This window comes from Berghia stephanieae, chromosome 1, assembly GCF_034508935.2.
Source record: "Berghia stephanieae isolate SIO BIC M18660-M18661 chromosome 1, UCSD_Bste_1.3, whole genome shotgun sequence".
NCBI classification, from domain to species: Eukaryota; Metazoa; Mollusca; class Gastropoda; order Nudibranchia; family Aeolidiidae; genus Berghia; species Berghia stephanieae.
In genome coordinates this window covers 74,916,102-74,938,601 of record NC_088360.1, presented here as the reverse complement: position 1 = coordinate 74,938,601, position 22,500 = coordinate 74,916,102, and the positions used below count along the sequence as shown (strand labels likewise).

The following is a 22,500-nucleotide window of genomic DNA, read 5'->3' as shown; positions in this document are numbered from 1 at the left end:
ATATGAAAACCAAGCTTAGTTTTATGCCTACTATAAAATGATGATACCCAACATATTTTTTTAATTGATCCAAATTCATTGAATACAAATACGTGTTCAATCTACGGCAAACTTCTTCGATTGCAGGGAAAGGCATGTTGGGAGGCAGCAGAGAGATCACATATGCTCTTTGTATAATTGACTAAAACATTTAAAAGAATAAAAATCTTAATAACTCTGGAACTGTTTCTCATTGAGAAACAAATAAGGTTTCACATTAAATATTATATCTTGGCCCATCCATCTTATTGGGTTGAATTAATGTGTACTGATTTGAAAAAAATGTCTTTAAAAAAGGTGCCTATCTATCCTGGTTATCCAGCTTTCTGCCAATAATCACAAGTCGTATTTGATACACCCTTGTCAGATAAATTTTATACAAAATGCCAAACTAGAAATGGAAAAAAGTGAAAATAATTTGAAAAATGCCAGTGGTAATTCGGGTACCAAATCAGTAAAACTCAAGTGATCTTTTAAATAAAAAGAAAGTAAATAATGCTACGATGCCAAATCCATTCTTTTTCCTGCTAAATGGCATCAATAAAATTCAAATTTTCAAGTTTTTGCCATTTGAAACTGAAAACGTCAAAAATGACAGTAAAAAATCGGTAATCAGCAAATCAATACATACCCACCAGCACCAATAACACTTTCACTACCTCCCTCTCCACTTTATTGGTCTTTTTTTTTTTTTTTTTTCTTTATTTGTTCCTGCTAACCACTATTTTAGGGAAATTAATTGTAATTTGGGGTTGGATTATTTTGCATTTAAAAATTAAAATAAATCCACAGTATTGTCTGTCTCTCGAACGCTAAACTTTACTATTTTTTTCCCTTGTTTTCATCATAATAAATATAATTCATCATCAAGCTTGCACAAAACTAGGTCCAACAACATACCTAAATCACAGATGAAAACAATGAAGCAGAATTTCTACTTCAAATTATTAGACAATTATCCAGCACATATATGAACATTAATTAAGTTACACAGAAGTCTCTGTGGATAGAGAACCAAGTGGGTTGAACCACCTTTCCAATCCAATGTCTGCTGCTTTAAAAAAAATTTCTTCTAATTTTGTTAATTCTTTCTGTTGTTTCTGAGCAAGACGTTTCTAATTAAATGTTTTTTTTTCTTTTAAAAATTGATTTATTTTCCTTTCTTTTTTTTTTTCAATTATTATTATGCCTCTGATTATTTGTTCTGTTTATGGGTGTGAAATTAATTTCTTTCTCTCTTTTGTTATATTTTCTTTTTTTTTTTTTGCAGGGGGAAGGGGGGGGGGGGGGAGTTGTTATCTATGTCTTGATCATTATTTATTTGTTTTGTCTCTAAACGAGATTTTAAAATTTTACTTGTTAAAATTATTAAACACTTTTTTTAAAGCGGAAGGGAGAGGGGGGATGAAAACATTTTATAGAAGGCTAATAAGAGAAAACAAAAATATTAAAAAGAAAAATAGGGGTGGGACATTTAAAATTTGTAATATTCTTTAAATGGAGAAAAAAAAAAGTAGTGGAGACATAAATCAATCACACACACCGTCAATACATATACATATGAATGATGATGCATATATAATGTATACTTAGTAGGATTCCACCCCTCACTGGTTTGGTCATTTAAAAATATTTTTATTGATATTCTATTAACATTATTTATTTATTTTCATGTTTTTATATGACGAAAGTTTCGGTTGTTTCAAAAATTTAGGAAGTTAAAAAGAGGAAATTTTCAAAAAAGGTGTCTGTGTATAATTATAATCACAGTCTCTGCCCTAACAATGCTACAAGTATAGGCACTTCAATAAAATTTTGAGAATCAAATACATTAATTTGAAGGGAGTGTTTATATACACGGTAACTGGGCACCTAGCCTCAGGATCTACATACAAGTACATGGTAACTGATTTGCTGCTGCAATACAAACAATGGATGGACCTCTCTCTGTGTGTGTATGTGTGTGTGTGTGTTATTTTTAAAAATGAAACAATACAATTTAAGCCATTAATGGCGAGATTCAATTTTACTTTAACTAACACCAGATCTTAGTCTTAATGTTAACATTAAAAGACAAGCTATGTGATTATTGCTTAATTGGTGGAAACGATTTATTCTGCATTAATAAATAGAAGGACACTATTATCTGGATGAAAAAAACAAAACAGTGTTACTGTTAAGAGGTTAAAATTGCATGAATCACGTATCATAAAGCACCTCTGTAACCCCTTTGATCTACGTCATCAGGTGACTCATTTTTTCTTTCATCTTCCCCCATGCTGATTACTATGATGTTACTAGTAGTAGTGTGCATAGGTGTGTATATTTGTCATTATATTATGTTATGTATGTACTCTATAATATTGTGTTGTTATAAATGTTTAACCAAATGACAAATTGAGCAAACAAAGTTCAAAACTGACTGTGAGATAATTTGGGTAAGCGTTAAAATCCAAGGCCATAAAAACATCCTTGTTGGATCGTTCTACATGCCCCATCGAAACAAAACTCACATTGTAGAACTGCAAAAATCGCTTGAAAAAATCAACTCAGAAAAAACTTCAAACCAAATGATTCTAACAGGAGACTTTAACTGTCCTGATATAAACTGGGACGGTTCAAAAACGTTATCTGTCTGCCCACAACGTGCAATACAACAAAGCCTCATCGACATTACAGCAGGAGCGCACCTCACACAAATTCACGAAGAATGCACACTCGGTGACAATATTTTAGATCTTGTTTTCGTATCCAATCCATCACTGATCCATTCAACAACATCACAACCAGGAATATCAGATCATGCCTGCGTTGTTACTGAAACCACACTAAACCCCAATTATATGAACCAACCCCCCAAAACACGATACCTTTTCAAAAAGGCCAACTGGGCCGCACTACGAAAACGAATCGAGGGACTGTCATCAGAGATCACAGAACAACACAAAAACAGCATGGATGTAAATGAAATGTGGAGCCATTTTCAGTCCTGCCTACTCAGTGCAATCAAGGAGTCAATTCCCAAAAAGTACATAAAAATACAAGAACGCCGCCGTGGATGAACAGGAAAATACGAGCACTACTAAGACGCAAAGCAAAAGCATTCAAGCAGGCTAAACTGAGCGTAACCTGGGATACATACAAATCGTTGCAGCGTCAAAGTAGGCGTGAAATAAGGCAAGCAGAATGGACGCACATTAACAATGTCATAGAAAAAGGACTTGAAACAAACAATACCAAGCCATTTTGGAACTACATAAAAGCAAGAAAAACGATTCCATTGGTGTAGCCCCATTGAAAGAAAATGAAACCCTGTACATTAAGGGGAAGGATAAAGCAACGATCCTCTTGGATCAATTTAAATCTGTCTTTACCCTCATGATCCACACGATACAACCACCCCACCGACATCACATAGGTGTGACCAATCTCTTACTAATATCAACGTAAACATCTCAGGAGTTGAAAAGTTGCTGAAAAACGTCGATCCATCTAAGGCGTCAGGTCCAGATAACATCCCCAACACAGTACTAAAGGAGTGTGCTGAGAGTTTGGCCCCCTCATTATGCATAATTTTCCAAAAATCGGTCGACACCGGGATGCTCCCTAATGACTGGCTGAAGGCAAACATCGCACCTGTATTAAAAAAAGGCAACAAAAATAAAGCAGAGAACTACCGTCCAATCTCACTGACGTCTGTAATATCCAAACTATTAGAACATATAATCTGTAAGAACATGATGAACCACTTTGAGAACAATGACATCCTAACTGACCTGAACCACGGGTTTCACAAAGGATACTCATGTGAAAGCCAACTCCTAATAACTGTAAACGACCTGTTGAGACTCCAGAATGCCAACACTCAGGCAGACATCGGCATCCTCGACTTTTCCAAAGCATTTGATACTGTGCCCCACCAAAAACTCCTGCAGAAACTAGAAAATTACGGAATTCGTGGCTCTTTACACACATGGCTTTGTAATTTCCTCACAAAACGTACCATGAAAGTAGTCCTAGACGGCACGTCATTGGATGAATGTCCAGTTATATCAGGAGTACCACAGGGAACGATGCTAGGACCCATACTATTTCTTTGTTTCATCAATGACCTACCTCTACGAGTAAAATCTCAGATTAGGTTATTCGCCGATGACTGTCTAATATACCGACCAATAAAATCTGCAAATTATCAAAAATTGCTACAAGAGGACTTGAATAGTCTCGAACAGTGGGCTCATGATTGGGGAATGAAATTTAACGCAAACAAATGCTACATCCTCAGCACAGCTAAAAAGTACAATGAGACCTACAAGTTAAACAACACCGTCCTGAAACAAGTCGACGATCACCCATACCTTGGCATCACCTTCTCAAAGGACTTGAAATGGGGGAGACACATTAACAAAATAACCCAAAAGGCAAGCTGCACCCTCACGTTTCTCCGCCGAAATCTTAGCCACGCCCCAATGTCATGCAAACAAAACGCCTACCTCGCACTTGTGAGATCACAATTGAAAACGGAGCAGTTGCCTGGGACCCCTACCTGAAAGAGGATATTCAAAAACTTGAGAGAGTCCAGAGACAAGGCGCCCGGTTCATAACTGGGAACTATAAGAGCAGAACCCCAGGATTCATGACAAAAATGTTAGAAGTAGAAGAAAGAAATCTCATCAGCCTCCAACAAAGAAGAAAAGAAACCCGTCTGTCATTCATGTTCAAGATAATAACAGATCAAATACCATCAATAAAGGCAGACTCCTTTTTCACACCACGACCAAACAAAAGAAAAATCCGAGCACTCACTTTCGCCAACCACATAACCGAAAACCCCATTGACAGATACGCCACAAACAATTCGAACTGCTTCAAAATCCCACAGACAAGAACACAAAACTACAGAAATTCTTTCTTCATTAGAACTATCTCGGAGTGGAATGGGCTGGATGAACTGGTCATCATGGCACCACACGTAAACGATTTCAAGGCCCGACTGACATGGGCCTGTGCCCAATGAGGACGCCGCTGAAATACAACCAGACCATTGGTTTCTTCAGCGCCAACCATACAGATACAGATACATCGGTTAATCGCACTCTGCTTATATGCTACACATTCCGGAAAAACTGAATTTTTGCAATATAATCACTCCGCTTAATCGCACATCTTCTCCCCTGAATCGCTACACATTGATTCCATCTTGACTAGAGAAAGATATCTAAAAAATACACAAAAAAGTAATAATTTGATCAATTCGTTACAATGGACAATAATATACCCATCAGCGGTGAACTGATATCTCAGGAGCTACTGGACTCTGTTCAGCCACACAAAAAACAACACTTGTATAATGAAGAGTTATCAGAGTGTGACACACCACCCCTGACAAACACTGAAAAACTTGACATGCTGGACAAACTACCCTACTTTATCCAAGAAGAATGCTTGACAGATGATCTACCAACATTGGCCAGATTGGAGACAAGGGTTTATAAAAGCTTGCACAGAATGGAGAGCAATCAACGGTTCACGATTACTATTCTTACAAACAATAATATCACATTTCGTTGTCGATAAAACATGAAAGAAAAAAGAAAAAAAAAGAGAAAAAAAAATCAAAAACAAAAAGAAACAAAATAATAAACAAACAAAACAACAAAAACTTCTAATGAAGCCATTTGAACATGAGGTCCCAAGCCTGTAGTAAGCTCAGAGAAGAATATCCTATAATAAATATCACATGCAAGCTGGTGCTTAAATTTCCTTTTTGGGATGCAATAAAGTATTATTATTATTATTATTATTAGATGTTGATTTTTAGTTTCTCCACTTAATCGCACACACTTCTTAATCGCCACTCACCCGAACTCTTGAGGGTGTGTGATTAAGCAGAGTCTGTAGTAGCTCTGTCTGGCACCCTCACCACAAATCAGAGATACAAGAAATCGAACAAATACAAAACAGAGCAGTGACATTTATAAATCAAAACAACAAAGATAAAAAACATGAAACTGATTTAAATCTCGAACCACTACAACAGAGAAGAAAGCGTGGCAAAGAACAATATTTTGTAAAGGCCTAAACGATCAAGATAAATTACTCATCTGTGATATTCAACAAAATTGAGGAGGTGATCCAAGTCTATGGTTCCCCACTCAAGAGTGGATGCACACTTTTACTCATTCATTCATACCATCGACATTAAGTTTAAGACACTGGAATAGTCTCAGATCTCCAATGAAAGACAAATACTTTGGTCTTTGGAATCTTCAAAATCTGAATTTACAGACTTTAAAGAAGAAGAAGTAGGAATGAAAGAAATCAAGGTCATAAGTTACCGTGCACCAAGCTCAATGCTCCCTGCCCCCTCACTCCTCCCTCCCAAAGCACGGTACAAGGTTACCATGCATGTTACGTGTATGTAGTCTAGGTGCCCGGTTACAGTGAAGCATTTTAAAGTCTATAGGATTCACAGCGAGCCTCTATGACCATAGGCAGTGCGGGGCCACAAGGACTGAACTCGAGTTATACAACAAAGTACAAAGTGCCTAAGAACTAAGACTCAAACTCAAGACTAAGGACACTAGAGGTCTATCATTATCACTATCTACTAATAACTAAGTTAACTAAGAACTAAGAAAGATACAAAAAAAAGTTTGTTTTGTTTTTACGCGTGTTATTGTTAAGGCTGTGTCTACATACACGGTAACCGGGCATCTAGCCTCAGGATCTACGTACACGGTAGCTCTGGTAACTAACTGGTTTGCCGCTACAATATAAGCAATGAATGGACCCCTCTCTGTATGTGTGTGTGTGTGTGTGTGTGTGTGTGTGTGTGTGCGCGCGTGTGCTATTTTTAAAAATCAAACAATACAATTTAACCCTTTAAAGGCGATATTCAAGGTTACCGTGCCGTGCATAAATGAAAATGTTACCGTGTAGTGTAGTGTACGTAGATCCTGAGGCTAGGTGCCAGGTTAGTAGTTAGTAACGAAAATAATGATACCAAAATATCTGCGATTTTCCTCTTTATAACGAAGTTAGACATCTTTAATTGAACCTCCCTAAAACTTTTAGTAAAAGCGAACGGCAATTTCCAGTCATAACTTTCTTATGGGCGAGTTGAGTCACAATTTGACTCCCACTCCCACAGCTCACTAAACTGCCTAATAAATAAAGTTACCGTGTACGTAGACACTCCGTCTTGTAATTTTTAATGTTACACTGTCATTAAAAAGAGTTGGTTCATAGATATTAATGCCTTTTACTATTAATTTAACAGAGAGATAACACGAAATCACCTAACAGTGTTAGTGTTAGTGTTAATATAAGCTTGTTGTTACCAATGCTGCCATTTTTTAATATTTTTTTTTTGGTCAACATCAACAAACATTTTGCATTGTTCACAGAAGGCAATTTTTCATGATAAAATGAGCTCCACAACTGGTGTACTGCAATGGATTTCTCGTTTTCTGACAACGATTGGAAGAAAAATGGGACTGTGTATTCCGTACACCAGTGTACTGAATACACACTTGTGTTTTCAATACCTAACATAATGTCATTTTTACTACTATTACTACTACGCCTTAGTACTAAAGGCTAGCATTCGTATGTGTGTGTGTGTGTGTGTGTGTGTGTGTGTGTGTGTGTGTGTATATATATATATATAAATATATGTGTGTGTGTATAACGCGACAAGCCGTGATGCATTGGTAGTATGTGTGTGTGTGTGTGTGTGTGTGTGTGTGTGTGTGTGTGTATTCCAAGGCAATGGACTGCATGTTGATAATAATATTATTATTATTGTTCTCTAGTAGACTGTACTCTGTGTTGGTTGATATATTTTAGGTATTGAGATATTAATTTCTCCTATTACAGTAAACTTTGAAACCTAAAAATCTACCCCCACAACAAATCACCGACATCACCAGACCCACAGAAATATGCAACCTCTATTTCATCCATTACTAGTAGTAGTAGTAGTAGTAGTAGTAGTAGTAGTAGTAGTAGTAGTAGTAGTAGTAGTAGTAATAGTAGTAGTAGTAGTAGTAGTAGATAGTAGTAGTAGTAGTAGTAGTAGTAGTAGTAGTAAATAGTAGTAGTAGTAGTAGTAGTAGTAGTAGTAGTAGTAGTAGTCGTAGTAGTAGTAGTAGTAGTAGTAGTAGTAGAAGTAGTAGTAGTAGTAGTAGTAGTAGTAGTAGTAGTAGTAGTAGTAGTAGTAGTAATAGTAGTAGTAGTTGTAGTAGTAGTAGTAGCAGTAGCAATAATATTACTCTTGCTATAAGAATATTTCATGATTATATAAATCTTATGTAAACAAATCCCATTGTACAGTGTAAAAAATCATTATCGTCATGTCGTATCTTATGTTGATTCATAAAATGTGAATTATTAGAGTTGTACCAAGGACTTATTTTTTAAATAATTAATTTATAATTCAAACTATTAAATAACTAATCTATTAATTAGAAGATTAATAATAATAAATAATAATAATAATAATAATAATAATAATAATAATAATAATAATAATAATAATAATAATAATAATAATAATAATTAATAATAATAATAATAATAATAATAATATATAATAATAATAATAAATAATAATAATAATAATAATAATAATAATTAGTTGGGCGATTAGACTCCTTCCGCACTAGGACAAAACTGTCCCGGGACAAATTTGTCCTGTCCCACTGGAGAAAACTTCTATTCAAAAGGGGTTCCGCACTAGGACAGGACTGTCCCAGGACACACCTGCGCGAATGCATTATTATTTTTTTTTTTACAAGATTCAAAAGTTTATTTGTAGGCAATTGCAACTCTAATAATTCACATTTTATGAATCAACATAAGATACGACATGACGATAATGATTTTTTACACTGTACAATGGGATTTGTTTACATAAGATTTATATAATCATGAAATATTCTTATAGCAAGAGTAATATTATTGCTACTGCTACTACTACCACTACCACTACCACGACTACGACTACTACTACTACTACTACTACTACTACTACTACTGCTACTACTACTGCTACTACTACTACTACTACTGCTACTACTACTACTACTACCAGAGCTGCCAACCCCATCTGATGAGAATGTGTACAATAGGACCTCAAAATGGGGGAGATTTCATAAAAATGGGTACAATCCTGAAATCGACGGAAAAAAAAAACCATTGTGAAACTAAGAGGAAGGTATAATTACATAAAGTCACACCACACAAGCTCAATTGCAGCAACAATGATGTTCCCAAGACTATAATCCAATCCTTTCAGCATTCTACCTCCACCAAAGTTTCTCAATAGGCTAGTAATAATATGAATTACAACTAAAGAAAACTAAAGTGACTCTGCACACTGAAAATGGGTATAATCTTGGGGGAAATGTGTACAAGCGTACAATCACTGAAAATGGGTACAATTCCGCATTTTTTGCAGTAGGTTGGCAGCTCTGTACTACTACTACTACTACTACTACTACTACTACTACTACTACTACTACTAGATATAGTATAGTAGTAATGGATGAAATAGAGGTTGCATATTTCTGTGCTTTACCACGTGGAAAAAAAAGACAAATTGAAAGAGAAAACAATATTGGGTGCATCCTTTAATGACCCAAAGATTGCTCAAGGGTCAATTCCGTAGACTCTATGGTGATCTCCGATCTTATCTTAAAATGACTTTCTTTGAATCACCTCATTTTACCCAGGTGCAAATGAGTACCAGTTCGCTGATGAAAGTAATCTTTGACGGACTAGCATCATTCAAGAGGATAATAGAAAGTCAGCATGCTTCGTACCCGAAAGGCATCAGTTGAGTAAGTCACCTCGCCTAGCTCAATTTGCGGCGCTGCACTGCGGCTGACGCCTGGTTATACCTTGTCCTAGCTAAATTTGCGGCGATGCATTGCGGCTGACGCCTGGGTTATTCCAGTCTTACCTTGGAATAGACCCTCGAGAAAAATTTCCCCTATGGGATGAAAAAATGAATTTTATTATTTTAAATTTTAAACTGTTATCTGTCTGCTCAACGCCACAGAAACATGGATAAGTTCCGGATTTATAAGCTTAGGAGGCAAGATGGCCTATGGTTAGCGCGTTGTAATCTGGACTCAGAGGTTCTGTGTTCGATTCCGACCGAAGCCAACTTGTACTTTCTAGAGCAAGAAAATTTACTCCAATCACTCACTCCATTAAGGTGTAAAAGGGTACCTGTCAAGCTGGGATAGTAATCTGCGATAGACTACAGACTAGCGTCCCGTTCAAAGGTTTTCAAACAAATACGTTAATTGTCCGCTTCACGCTATTGAAACCGGAATAACTCCTGCACCATTGGCTACAAGGCTCTAAAGGACTTAATTTGTTTTACAATGAGTCCAAGTGGCTCAGAATGACTTACTTAAAAATATTTTCATTGAGAATTCCCGAAATAAATAACGATAAAGATATTTGATCTCACAAGTTACCGAATAGATGTGCGACCGGTTTTAGACACGTTACTGCTGTGTCACAAAGTGTGACACTTCTTAAATTATATTTATAAACATACATTTTTAAATTGCCGAAAATATTTATGTTGCTATGCCTTCTGTATGTGGTTTCATCACATAGAATTATTTTTTGAATTGTTCTTGCTTTTTTTATATTCAGAATTGAAATAATACTGTGAAATTGAATGTAAGCTTCAGTTTAATATACGAAAACAGATAAAATGGACGTTTCGGGTTTCCCCTTCATCAACAACACATGATGAATTAAAAACTACAGACGAATGAGATAATGTGGTAGTGGCGTTGTTAAGATGCATAAACAAAAACATTGATGGGCAGGAAATTGTTTGCTACTTTTTGAGGAAGCGCGAATTAAAACAGAGCAATAGAAATTTATAAAAGGTGCGTACTTAATTATGTCAAAAGAGGGGAGGCGGAAGGAACTGTGTAATGCAGTACAGAAAGTGAACTAAAATAAAGTGTGGACTATTGTTGGAAAATAAATACAATGGAATTGGAAATAAATACAAAATATAAGGGATGTAGGTATTAATATATTAGTGGCATTAGCCACAGCAGAAGCAACAATAGAAATAGTTAGTAGTAGTAGTAGTAGTAGTAGTAGTAGTAGTAGTAGTATAGTAGTAGTAGTAGTAGTAGTAGTAGTAGTAGTAGTAGTGGTAGCAGTAGTAGTAGTAGTAGTAGTAGTAGTAGTAGTAGTAGTAGTAGTAGTAGTAGTAGTAGTAGTAGTAGTAGTAGTATAGTAGGGATGCAGAAAATAAAGACAGGCATTTCAATTTTGACACGGCGCCGCCAAGTCTGGGACTTTTTTGTCCTAGTGCGGAAGTCTGCTATATTTTTCTACTATCACAAACGATATGAACACGGGACTGGGACAGTCCTGTCCCGTTGATTTTGTAGCATTTCACAACGGCTTGGGACACAACGGGACTGTTTTGTCCCGTCCCAATAGGTGCGGAAGATCTCTCTAAATTCTATATGTTACAGATTTGGGACAGGACTGTCCCGGGACAGTCCTGTCCTAGTGCGGAAGAGGGGTAACAAATTTGCCCTGTCCCACTGGAGAAAACTTCTATTCAAAAGGGGTTCCGCACTAGGCCAGGACTGTCCCAGGACACACCTGCGTGAATGCATTATTTTTTATTTTTTTTTACAAGATTCAAAAGTTTATTTGTAGGCAATTGCAACTCTAATAATTCACATTTTATGAATCAACATAAGATACGACATGACGATAATGATTTTTTACACTGTACAATGGGATTTGTTTACATAAGATTTATATAATCATGAAATATTCTTATAGCAAGAGTATATATTATTGCTACTACTACTACTACTACTACTACTACTACTACTACTACTACTACTACTACTACTACTACTACTACTACTACTACTACTACTACTACTACTACTACCACTACTACTACTACCACTACTACTACTACCACTACTACTACTACCTACTACCATTACTACTACTACTACCTACTACTACTACTACTACTACTACACTACTACTACTACACTAAATACTACACTACCACTACTATTACTACTAACTACTACTTACTACTACTACTACTACTACTACTACTACTACTACTACTACTCACTACTACTACTACTACTACTACTAACTAACTACTACTACTACTACTACTACTACTACATTACTACTACTACTACTACTACTACTACTACTACTACTACTACACTACTACTACTACTACTACTACATCACAACAACACACAACAACAACAACTACTACTACACTACTACTACTACTACTACTACTACTACATACTACTACTACTACTACACTATACTATACATTAAGAAAAATAAGTATATATATATACTACTATAGTAGTACTATAGTAGTAGTAATAGTAGTATAGTGGATAGTATAAGTAGTATGTAGTATATGTATGTATAATGATAATAAGTTGCATTTCTGTGCTTTACTACGTGGAAAAAAAAGACAAATTGAAAGAGAAAACAATATTGGGTGCATCCTTTAATGACCCAAAGATTTTCAAGGGTCAATTCCGTAGACTCTATGGTGATCTCCGATCTTATCTTAAAATGACTTTCTTGGAATCACCTCATTTTACCCATGTGCAAATGAGTACCCGTTCGCTGATGAAAGTAATCTTTGACGGACTAGCATCATTCAAGAGGATAATAGAAAGTCAGCATGCTTCGTACCCGAAAGGCATCAGTTGAGTAAGTCACCTCGCCTAGCTCAATTTGCGGCGCTGCACTGTGGTTGACGCCTGGGTTATACCTCGTCCTAGCTAAATTTTCGGCGCTGCATTGCGGCTGACGCCTGGGTTATTCCAGTCTTCCCTTGGAATAGACCCTCGAGAAAAATTTCCCCTATGGGATGAAAAAGGGAATTTTTTTTTTTTTTAAGTTTAAACTGTTATCTGTCTGCTCAACGCCACAGAAACATGGATAAGTTTCGGATTTATAAGATTAGGAGGCAAGATGGCCCATGGTTAGCGCGTTGTACTCTGGACTCAGAGGTTCTGTGTTCGATTCCGACCGAAGCATAGACTACAGACTAGCGTCCTGTTCAAAGGTTTTCAAACAAATACGTTAATTGTCCGCTTCATGCTATTGAAACAGGAATAACTCCTGCACCATTGGCTACAAGGCTCTAAAGGACTTAATTTGTTTTACAATGAGTCCAAGTGGCTCAGAAGGACTTACTTTAAAATATTTTCATTGAGAATTCCCGAAATAAATAACGATAAAGACAATTGATCCCACAAGTTACCGAATAGATGTGCGACCGGTTTTAGACACGTTACTGCTGTGTCACAAAGTGTGACACTTCTTAAATTATATTTATAGATAGTATGCAGATGACGTCACTCAGGCCTTTGTTATTGTTTTTGCCATCCGCGTTTGTGAGTTGTTCTCACTAAACTGTATTAACCTGACTATAAACGCTCATGGTTACACAGAGTTTGTGTGTTGGTCCGTTATACTTTCGGATGGCAATGTTGTGAACTCCTTGGCCAAGCGCATTCTATCTATAAACATACCTTTTTTAAATTGCCGAAAATGTTTATGTTGCTATGCCTTCTGTACGTGGTTTCATCACATAGAATTATTTTTTGAATTGTTCTTGCTTTTTTATATTCATAATTGAAATAAAAAAATAAATTATAACTGTGAAATTGAATGTAAGCTTCAGTTTAATATACGAAAACAGATAAAATGGACGTTTCGGGTTTCCCCTTCATCAACAACACATGATGAATTAAAAACTACAGACGAATGAGATAATGTGGTAGTTGCGTTGTTAAGATGCATAAATAAAAACATTAGTAGTAGTATCGTATGGTGGGGTCACACTTTCAGATCTGTCGCGTCGAGCCACGCCTTGAATTCATCTTCACATTTATGAATGGTTTCATAACCTCCATTCAGCTTGGTAACAGGACAGTGGAGCACAAGGTGATCTACATCTTGGGGGTCAGTTTGGCATTTGGGGCATTCTGTTGAGTTGTTTAGACCCCATTTGTTCATTCCCGAAAAATTGGCAAAAGGAACTGCCTGATACGAAAACTGGCAAGTAGTGCGGGGCGGTAGTGTTGGGTTATTTGATCGCTTTTACTCGATCGACGACCGAGCGCCAAGCCACGAGTCAGTGCTCGATCTCAATGCCGGAAGAGCGAGTTAGTAAAACGATCACTCGATCGTAAAACGATCAGGCGGGTTGTGAGCTTGAGACGATCTTGACACGTGAGACGAGCTTGAGACGATCAGGATTCGAGCGAGCGGAGGGGTAACGAGTGTTTCGAATCATTTCAAATTCAAACGATCACAGTTTGCCATCCGATACCAATCGCCAATGTTTGCACACGGTAGTCTGTGGTTCTTCCACAGCCCTCACTCCTTGTCAGATGTTAGTGTGTCTGGGTGGCAGTGGCAGGGAAATTCGTATAGGTGTATCACGCGTGTGTGACAAGACTTCATTAAACCTACTAAAGTTTGACTATCACACACACACACACACACACACACACACACACACATACACACACACACACACACACACACTAAGGCTATTTCTATGACACACACGCATCCCTCTATCAATGAACACTCCTACAGTAGTGCGGCTATGTGGTCTAGTCATGACGTAACTATAGGTAGTACTCTAGTCGACCATGGGTCTCGTGCATTATAATGGTCTAGTGGTATGACACCCGCTTTGGGATCGGAAAGTCCTGGGTTCAAGCCTCGCGCTCGGTGCATAGTTGAGTCTTTGGACAAGGCTCTTTACTCACATTCTCTCACCGTACTCAGGTGTAAAATGAGTACCTGGCCGTTAACAGCGTTGTCTTTGTCTGAAAAATTGTAATATCGCCTAACAGGCGGCATGTCCCGTCCTTCATATTAAATGTTGCTGTTGACCGGGGACCCCTTTACAAAGCGCTTTGATCACATTTAGTGGATATTGTAAAGCTCAATTTTTTAAAGTAAAACATTAGCTTTGAATATGGAATGTTTCAATTTTAGATGCCTGTGTATTCTTTGTTAGTTCCCATCATCATCATCATCATCATCATCATCATCATCATCAGGGGCAGCGGTACGGTCTTTGGTTGGCACCCGAAAGGTACCGAGTTCGATCACCCGCCGCTGAGTGGTCTTGAGCAAGTCACCTTGCCCTAACTAAATTTGCGGCGCTGCACTGCGGCTATCGCTTGGGTTATTCCAGTCTTCCCTTAGAATAGACCCGAAAGACGAATCTCCCCTATGGGATGAATAAAGGGAATTATGTTTAATTTATTTATCATCACCATCATATCAGCGGGATCATCATCATCACCACCACCACCACCACCACCCTAATAATAATGGATAAAATAAATATCAACACATTTCAATGTAATAATCAATCTAAAATCAATCAGTGCTCCTAAAAGACCCTTTGATTTCTTTGTCTAATTCGTTCCATACTTTTGGAGTCCCGACAAAGAAAGATTTTCAGCTAACTATAGTTTATGTATGGGAATATTAATCAGTCGTTTATATTGGAATCGGAGTTGTCTAGCAGGTGTATTAGTTCAAAGCGCATTTCCAAGGATTTACCATGCTCAATGAACTTCACAATATTTAATTTAATTTATTCCTCCGGCACGCCATATCGACCATACATCCATTTCGTACAGTAGGTACCGATCGCTGTTTGGAGTCTTTTTGTATTAAAGCTCTTTACAATACCCGTCATTGCTTATAAGATAAGAATACATTCACACCTGAGTCAAGTGCCTGACACACGGACTTAACGTCTGGATCACAATTTTTAACAATCACTGTCACTCATCCGGCCATTGACAAGGCTTGATTTTGTGACAAGAGACACCGTACCACTGAGCGACCGAACAAATAATCACCATCTGCGCCATCGTCATCATCATCATCATTATCATCATCCTCATCACAGCCGTAACAGCCAGCAAAACCACAATCATCATCTTCGGTCCGGTCTATCCGTGTGGGGGGTGGGGTGGAACCTGCTAAAGTATTTCATTTTTTAAACAGAAACACGAGAATCATCATCATCATCATCATCATCGTCATCCATTGTCGTCGGCATCGTTATCATCGTGTCCGGGCAATCCGTGGGTGTCTGGTGTGGAACCTGCTAAATATTATTATTATCTACCTACCTAATAAAAACACACCATCCTTGTTCATTTATTTTCAAATAATGAAATGAAAGGCACGACTAGTGTTGGGTTATTTGATCGCTTTTACTCGATCGACGACCGAGCGCCAAGCCACGAGTCAGTGCTCGATCTCAATGCCGGAAGAGCGAGTTAGTAAAACGATCACTCGATCGTAAAACGATCAAGCGGGTTGTGAGCTTGAGACGATCTTGACACGTGAGACGAGCTTGAGACGATCAGGATTCGAGCGAGCGGAGGGTAACGAGTGTTTCGAATCATTTCAAATTCAAACGATCACAGTTTGCCATCCGATACCAATCGCCAATGTTTGCACACGGTAGTCTGTGGTTCTTCCACAGCCCTCACTCCTTGTCAGATGTTAGTGTGTCTGGGTGGCAGTGGCAGGGAAATTCGTATAGGTGTATCACGCGTGTGTGACAAGACTTCATTAAACCTACTAAAGTTTGACTATCACACACACACACACACACATACACACACACACACACACTAAGGCTATTTCTATGACACACACGCATCCCTCTATCAATGAACACTCCTACAGTAGTGCGGCTATGTGGTCTAGTCATGACGTAACTATAGGTAGTACTCTAGTCGACCATGGCTCTCGTGCATTATAATGGTCTAGTGGTATGACACCCGCTTTGGGATCGGAAAGTCCTGGGTTCGAGCCTCGCGCTCGGTGCATAGTTGAGTCTTTGGACAAGGCTCTTTACTCACATTCTCTCACCGTACTCAGGTGTAAAATGAGTACCTGGCCGTTAACAGCGTTGTCTTTGTCTGAAAAATTGTAATATCGCCTAACAGGCGGCATGTCCCGTCCTACATATTAAATGTTGCTGTTGACCGGGGACCCCTTTACAAAGCGCTTTGATCACATTTAGTGGATATTGTAAAGCTCAATTTTTAAAGTAAAACATTAGCTTTGAATATGGAATGTTTCAATTTTAGATGCCTGTGTATTCTTTGTTAGTTCCCATCATCATCATCATCATCATCATCATCATCATCATCATCATCAGGGGCAGCGGTACGGTCTTTGGTTGGCACCCGAAAGGTACCGAGTTCGATCACCCGCCGCTGAGTGGTCTTGAGCAAGTCACCTTGCCCTAACTAAATTTGCGGCGCTGCACTGCGGCTATCGCTTGGGTTATTCCAGTCTTCCCTTAGAATAGACCCGAAAGACGAATCTCCCCTATGGGATGAATAAAGGGAATTATGTTTAATTTATTTATCATCACCATCATATCAGCGGGATCATCATCATCACCACCACCACCACCACCCTAATAATAATGGATAAAATAAATATCAACACATTTCAATGTAATAATCAATCTAAAATCAATCAGTGCTCCTAAAAGACCCTTTGATTTCTTTGTCTAATTCGTTCCATACTTTTGGAGTCCCGACAAAGAAAGATTTTCAGCTAACTATAGTTTATATATGGGAATATTAATCAGTCGTTTATATTGGAATCGGAGTTGTCTAGCAGGTGTATTAGTTCAAAGCGCATTTCCAAGGATTTACCATGCTCAATGAACTTCACAATATTTTATTTAATTTATTCCTCCGGCACGCCATATCGACCATACATCCATTTCGTACAGTAGGTACCGATCGCTGTTTGGAGTCTTTTTGTATTAAAGCTCTTTACAATACCCGTCATTGCTTATAAGATAAGAATACATTCACACCTGAGTCAAGTGCCTGACACACGGACTTAACGTCTGGATCACAATTTTCAACAATCACTGTCACTCATCCGGCCATTGACAAGGCTTGATTTTGTGACAAGAGACACCGTACCACTGAGCGACCGAACAAATAATCACCATCTGCGCCATCGTCATCATCATCATCATTATCATCATCCTCATCACAGCCGTAACAGCCAGCAAAACCACAATCATCATCTTCGGGTCCGGTCTATCCGTGTGGGGGGTGGGGGTGGAACCTGCTAAAGTATTTCATTTTTTAAACAGAAACACGATAATCATCATCATCATCATCATCGTCATCCATTGTCGTCGGCATCGTTATCATCGTGTCCGGGCAATCCGTGTGTGTCTGGGTGTGGAACCTGCTAAATATTATTATTATCTACCTACCTAATAAAAACACACCATTCTTGTTCATTTATTTTTCAAATAATAAAATGAAAGGCACGACCTTTCCCGCACACACAAGAGGCGATGACGACCAGTGACAAATTATGGGAGGTGGGGCGGCCGACAACTTTTGGCGCGACATAAATATGAAATGTTAAGGTGACAGCGGGATGATGGTGGTGGGGGGGGGGGGGGGGTCTCAACCCTTCACCATCAACAACTGTTTGATGGCTGTGTGTGTGTGTGTGGTGTGTGTGTGTGTGTGTGTGTATGTGTGTGTGATGCGACGAACGATCATAATCAAGGCTGCCAGACAGCCAGATTTCTTCTTGCCCAAGTAGTCAAATAGACCCCAAATAGCCCAACACCACAAGCATTCTGACTCCCTTGAAAAACTCATTTGTTTTGATTAACAAAACAATCGACTACAGTTGGATAAACTTATCTTTTCATTTTTTTTAAATAAAAGATTTTTTTTTTAAATGAATAATAATAGAAAAGCGTTTCTTAGTAACCAATTTTGAACTTGGCCATCTGGCAGCCCCCATCATAACCAGCTGCAGTCAAGCCAGCCACAGACATAAGAGAGGAGGGGTATGTGAAGTTTCCTGTGGCAAACGAGTTGCTCGTGGTTTTTTTTTTCAAACGAATCACTGCTCGATGACGTCACTGACTCGAAACCCGCCCGAAACCGACTCGATTTTAGAGGACTCGATCGAAAACCCGCTCGATTTGATCGTTTCAAACTCGACCCAGCACTAGGCACGACCTTTCCCGCACACACAAGAGGCGATGACGACCAGTGACAAATTATGGGAGGTGGGGGCGGCCGACAACTTTTGGCGCGACATAAATATGAAATGTTAAGGTGACAGCGGGATGATGGTGGTGGAGGGGGGGGGGGGGGTCTCAACCCTTCACTATCAACAACTGTTTGATGGTGTGTGTGTGTGTGTGTGTGTGTGTGTGTGTGTGTGTATGTGTGTGTGATGCGACGAACGATCATAATCAAGGCTGCCAGACAGCCAGATTTCTTCTTGCCCAAGTAGTCAAATAGACCCCAAATAGCCAAACACCACAAGCATTCTGACTCCCTTGAAAAACTCATTTGTTTTGATTAACAAAACAATCGACTACAGTTGGATAAACTTATCTTTTCATTTTTTTAAATAAAAGATTTTTTTTTAAATGAATAATAATAGAAAAGCGTTTCTTAGTAACCAATTTTGAACTTGGCCATCTGGCAGCCCCCATCATAACCAGCTGCAGTCAAGCCAGCCACAGACATAAGAGAGGGAGGGGTATGTGAAGTTTCCTGTGGCAAACGAGTTACTCGTTTTTTTTTTTTTTTCAAACGAATCACTGCTCGATGACGTCACTGACTCGAAACCCGCCCGAAACCGACTCGATTTTAGAGGACTCGATCGAAAACCCGCTCGATTTGATCGTTTCAATCACCACCCATCCCACTTAATTAATCGCACCCACTAGTGCGGGGCGGTCCTTGGCAAGCTTAAGGACCACGGTCCTACGGTCCTTGGGAAATGAAGACCGCAAGGACCGGTCCTAGGACCGGTCCTTTTCGACATTGAACATTCCTGAGAGACTGTTGGAAATTCGAACCGGTTTGACCTTTGAGACCATGGGATCGTTCATTCTTGAACCGTTAAAGACCGCCACACGATGAAAACCGTGGTCTACAGGAGTAAAACACACGGAGTAGTCACACTCATTTCAAATTGTAACCTAATTAGAGAAGAGGGGTGATGCCATCTTTATTTGCTCACCGTACTTCATTGTTACTTCGATAATTTAATAAAATTTGAAATTTATCCCCATTAACGGAGATAATGGCATCGCCCAAGGCGTTGATCGAGTTGTTCGTGGCATTGATACACACACGCAACTCCTACCCCCCCCCCCCCCACACACACACACATTAGAGGGCAGCGAGCATTGAAGAGTAAGAGAGAGACGTGAAGTTATAATAAGAGGGGGTGGATGAGGTAATAAGAGGGGTCGATGGTGACTTTTCGCCAGATCTAACAAACTCAGCTACCCATTCATTGCTGAGTAGACAGGGATTCAGAAAAAAAATCGACTGCACCCGGGATCGATCTCTGGCCCTTTGCGTATAAAGAGAGTGCTCTATCAACTGAGCTATCGGGGTCCCCAAATATTCTATTGGACTTTTTTAAAATTCAGACGTTATAACTGGGTTTTTTGGAAGGAAGAAACTAATGAAACTCATATTATTTGATTAGTAAAAACACCAACGAAATTTTAATATTATTGTATTATTTTAAATGACAACACTGCGATAGAAAGGAGTGGTGACAAGAGATGGACAAAAGAAAACAAAAAATCGGATTTGCTACTTGCTAGGTTCGACACACACACACACACACACACACACACACACAAACACACACATCTTTAGTAGTCACATACATTTCAAACAATAACCCATTAGAGAAGAGGGGTCATGCCTTCACCATAGATCATTGTCATTGCGATCATTATGGTGTAGTAAATTTTGAAATTTACCCCGTATAATGGAATCGTCCAAGGCGTGCGCCTCCTGTTCCCCCCATCTCACACACGAAAGGGCGGTTTGCGGAGTGGAGGTTGGTGGTCGTCTGCCTGTATGGTCGTCTGTGTCGTTTAGTGTATGGCAAAGGGGGGTGGGTGCGATTAATTAAGTGGGATGGGTGGTGATTGGTGGAAGATAGGCAACCGAAGCAACGAATCGCTGGGGCAGGGTTGCCAGTTTGGCATTTTAAATGCCAGATTCCAAAAATCTGGCATTTTTGAAAACCGTTTGGCATTAGAAAAATCATTTGGCATTTGGCATTTTCATTTGGCATTTTCTTTTCTTGTATATTATACTTCAAATGACACCTTTTCTTAATTATTTCTAAACGCGTAAAAACAAACATCTTCACATTTCTTTTTCATTCTTAAAATCCAACCGTGGTGTAGTGGTTTAGCACTCCACTTAGTAGTCAGTAGGTAAATAATTACCCCAACAGGAAATTTAGTATAATTAAAAAAAAAAAAAATAAATAAATAAATAAAAGAAAAAGAAAAGAAAACACGCAAGCCACCAGGATATGATAGTAAATTGTCTATCAAAAGTGAGTAGTTCTTAGTGGGGGTGGGAGTCAACAGACTTTGGCATCTTTTTGAGTGTTTTGGCATTTTTTGAGTCTTCCCCTGGCATTTTGTTGAAAAATAATCTGGCAACCCTGCGCTGGGGAAGTAGTAGGCTATGGCGCGAGACCGTAGGACCGTGGTCCTTGCAAGGACCGCCCCGCACTAGTTGAAAGGTGATAAGAAGTGAGGACCGCCGCCGATCTTCCCCTATGGGACCGGTCTTCGGTTCACAGCTAAAAGACCGTCGGACCGCGGTCTAGACCGGTCTTCAGCGCGGCACTCACTACTGGCAAGGACAGGCTGTGGTGCCTCACCGACTGTACTCCGGACATCCACCGTTGCCCTATGTCACAGTGTCGGCGAATATTGTTCACCAGCATGGGCCAGAAGTAAAAACACCAAACTAGTTGACACAAAACTAAGGGATTCCATGTGTATCATCACAGGATGCCTAAAGTCAACCCCAGTGCAGTGGCTAACAGTCTTGAGTGGAATTGCACCACCACATCTCAGAAGAGAGGAACAAAACCAAAGGTGGATTCAAAAGGCAGAACAAAACAACGATACCCCTCTGTGCGAAATTTACAAAAATGCCCCTACCTGCTCAAGATTAAAATCCAGATCCCCTTTCTACCTCTCAAAGAAAGATTACTACAGCATCACTGATAAATGGAGAAAAGAATGGGCAAATAATACCCCAACAGGAGGCCAAATTATTGAAGACCCTACCAATGTAATTCCTGGCTCACAGCTTGGTAGGAAATACTGGGTGGCTGCAAATAGGCTACGCTCCAGACATGCGAAAACAGCCGCAAAAATGAACAAAAACATTGATGGTCAGGAAATTGTATGCTACTGTGTGAGGAAGCGCGAATTAAAACAGAGCAATAGAAATTTATAAAAGGTGCGTACTTAATTATGTCAAAAGAGGGGAG

The 22,500-nt window shown here is 38.9% G+C and overlaps 1 protein-coding gene across 15 annotated transcripts in view; it reads right to left on the bottom strand.

Annotated features, from left to right (window-relative positions):
- Positions 1–22,500, bottom strand: part of LOC144956964 (GDP-D-glucose phosphorylase 1-like) — a 60,341-nt gene that overhangs the window by 35,133 nt on the left and 2,708 nt on the right. For 2 of the 15 annotated variants that reach the window (XM_078887833.1, XM_078887916.1), the window contains exon 1: positions 7,383–7,492. The exons of 1 other annotated variant lie outside the window; for it this stretch is intronic. The gene's annotated coding sequence lies outside the window, so the exon portion shown is untranslated. Of the gene's footprint in view, positions 1–7,340; positions 7,498–22,165; positions 22,395–22,500 lie in introns of those variants that run through there. 12 more of the 15 variants (XM_078887867.1, XM_078887904.1, XM_078887942.1 and 9 more) reach the window with 11 other exon arrangements.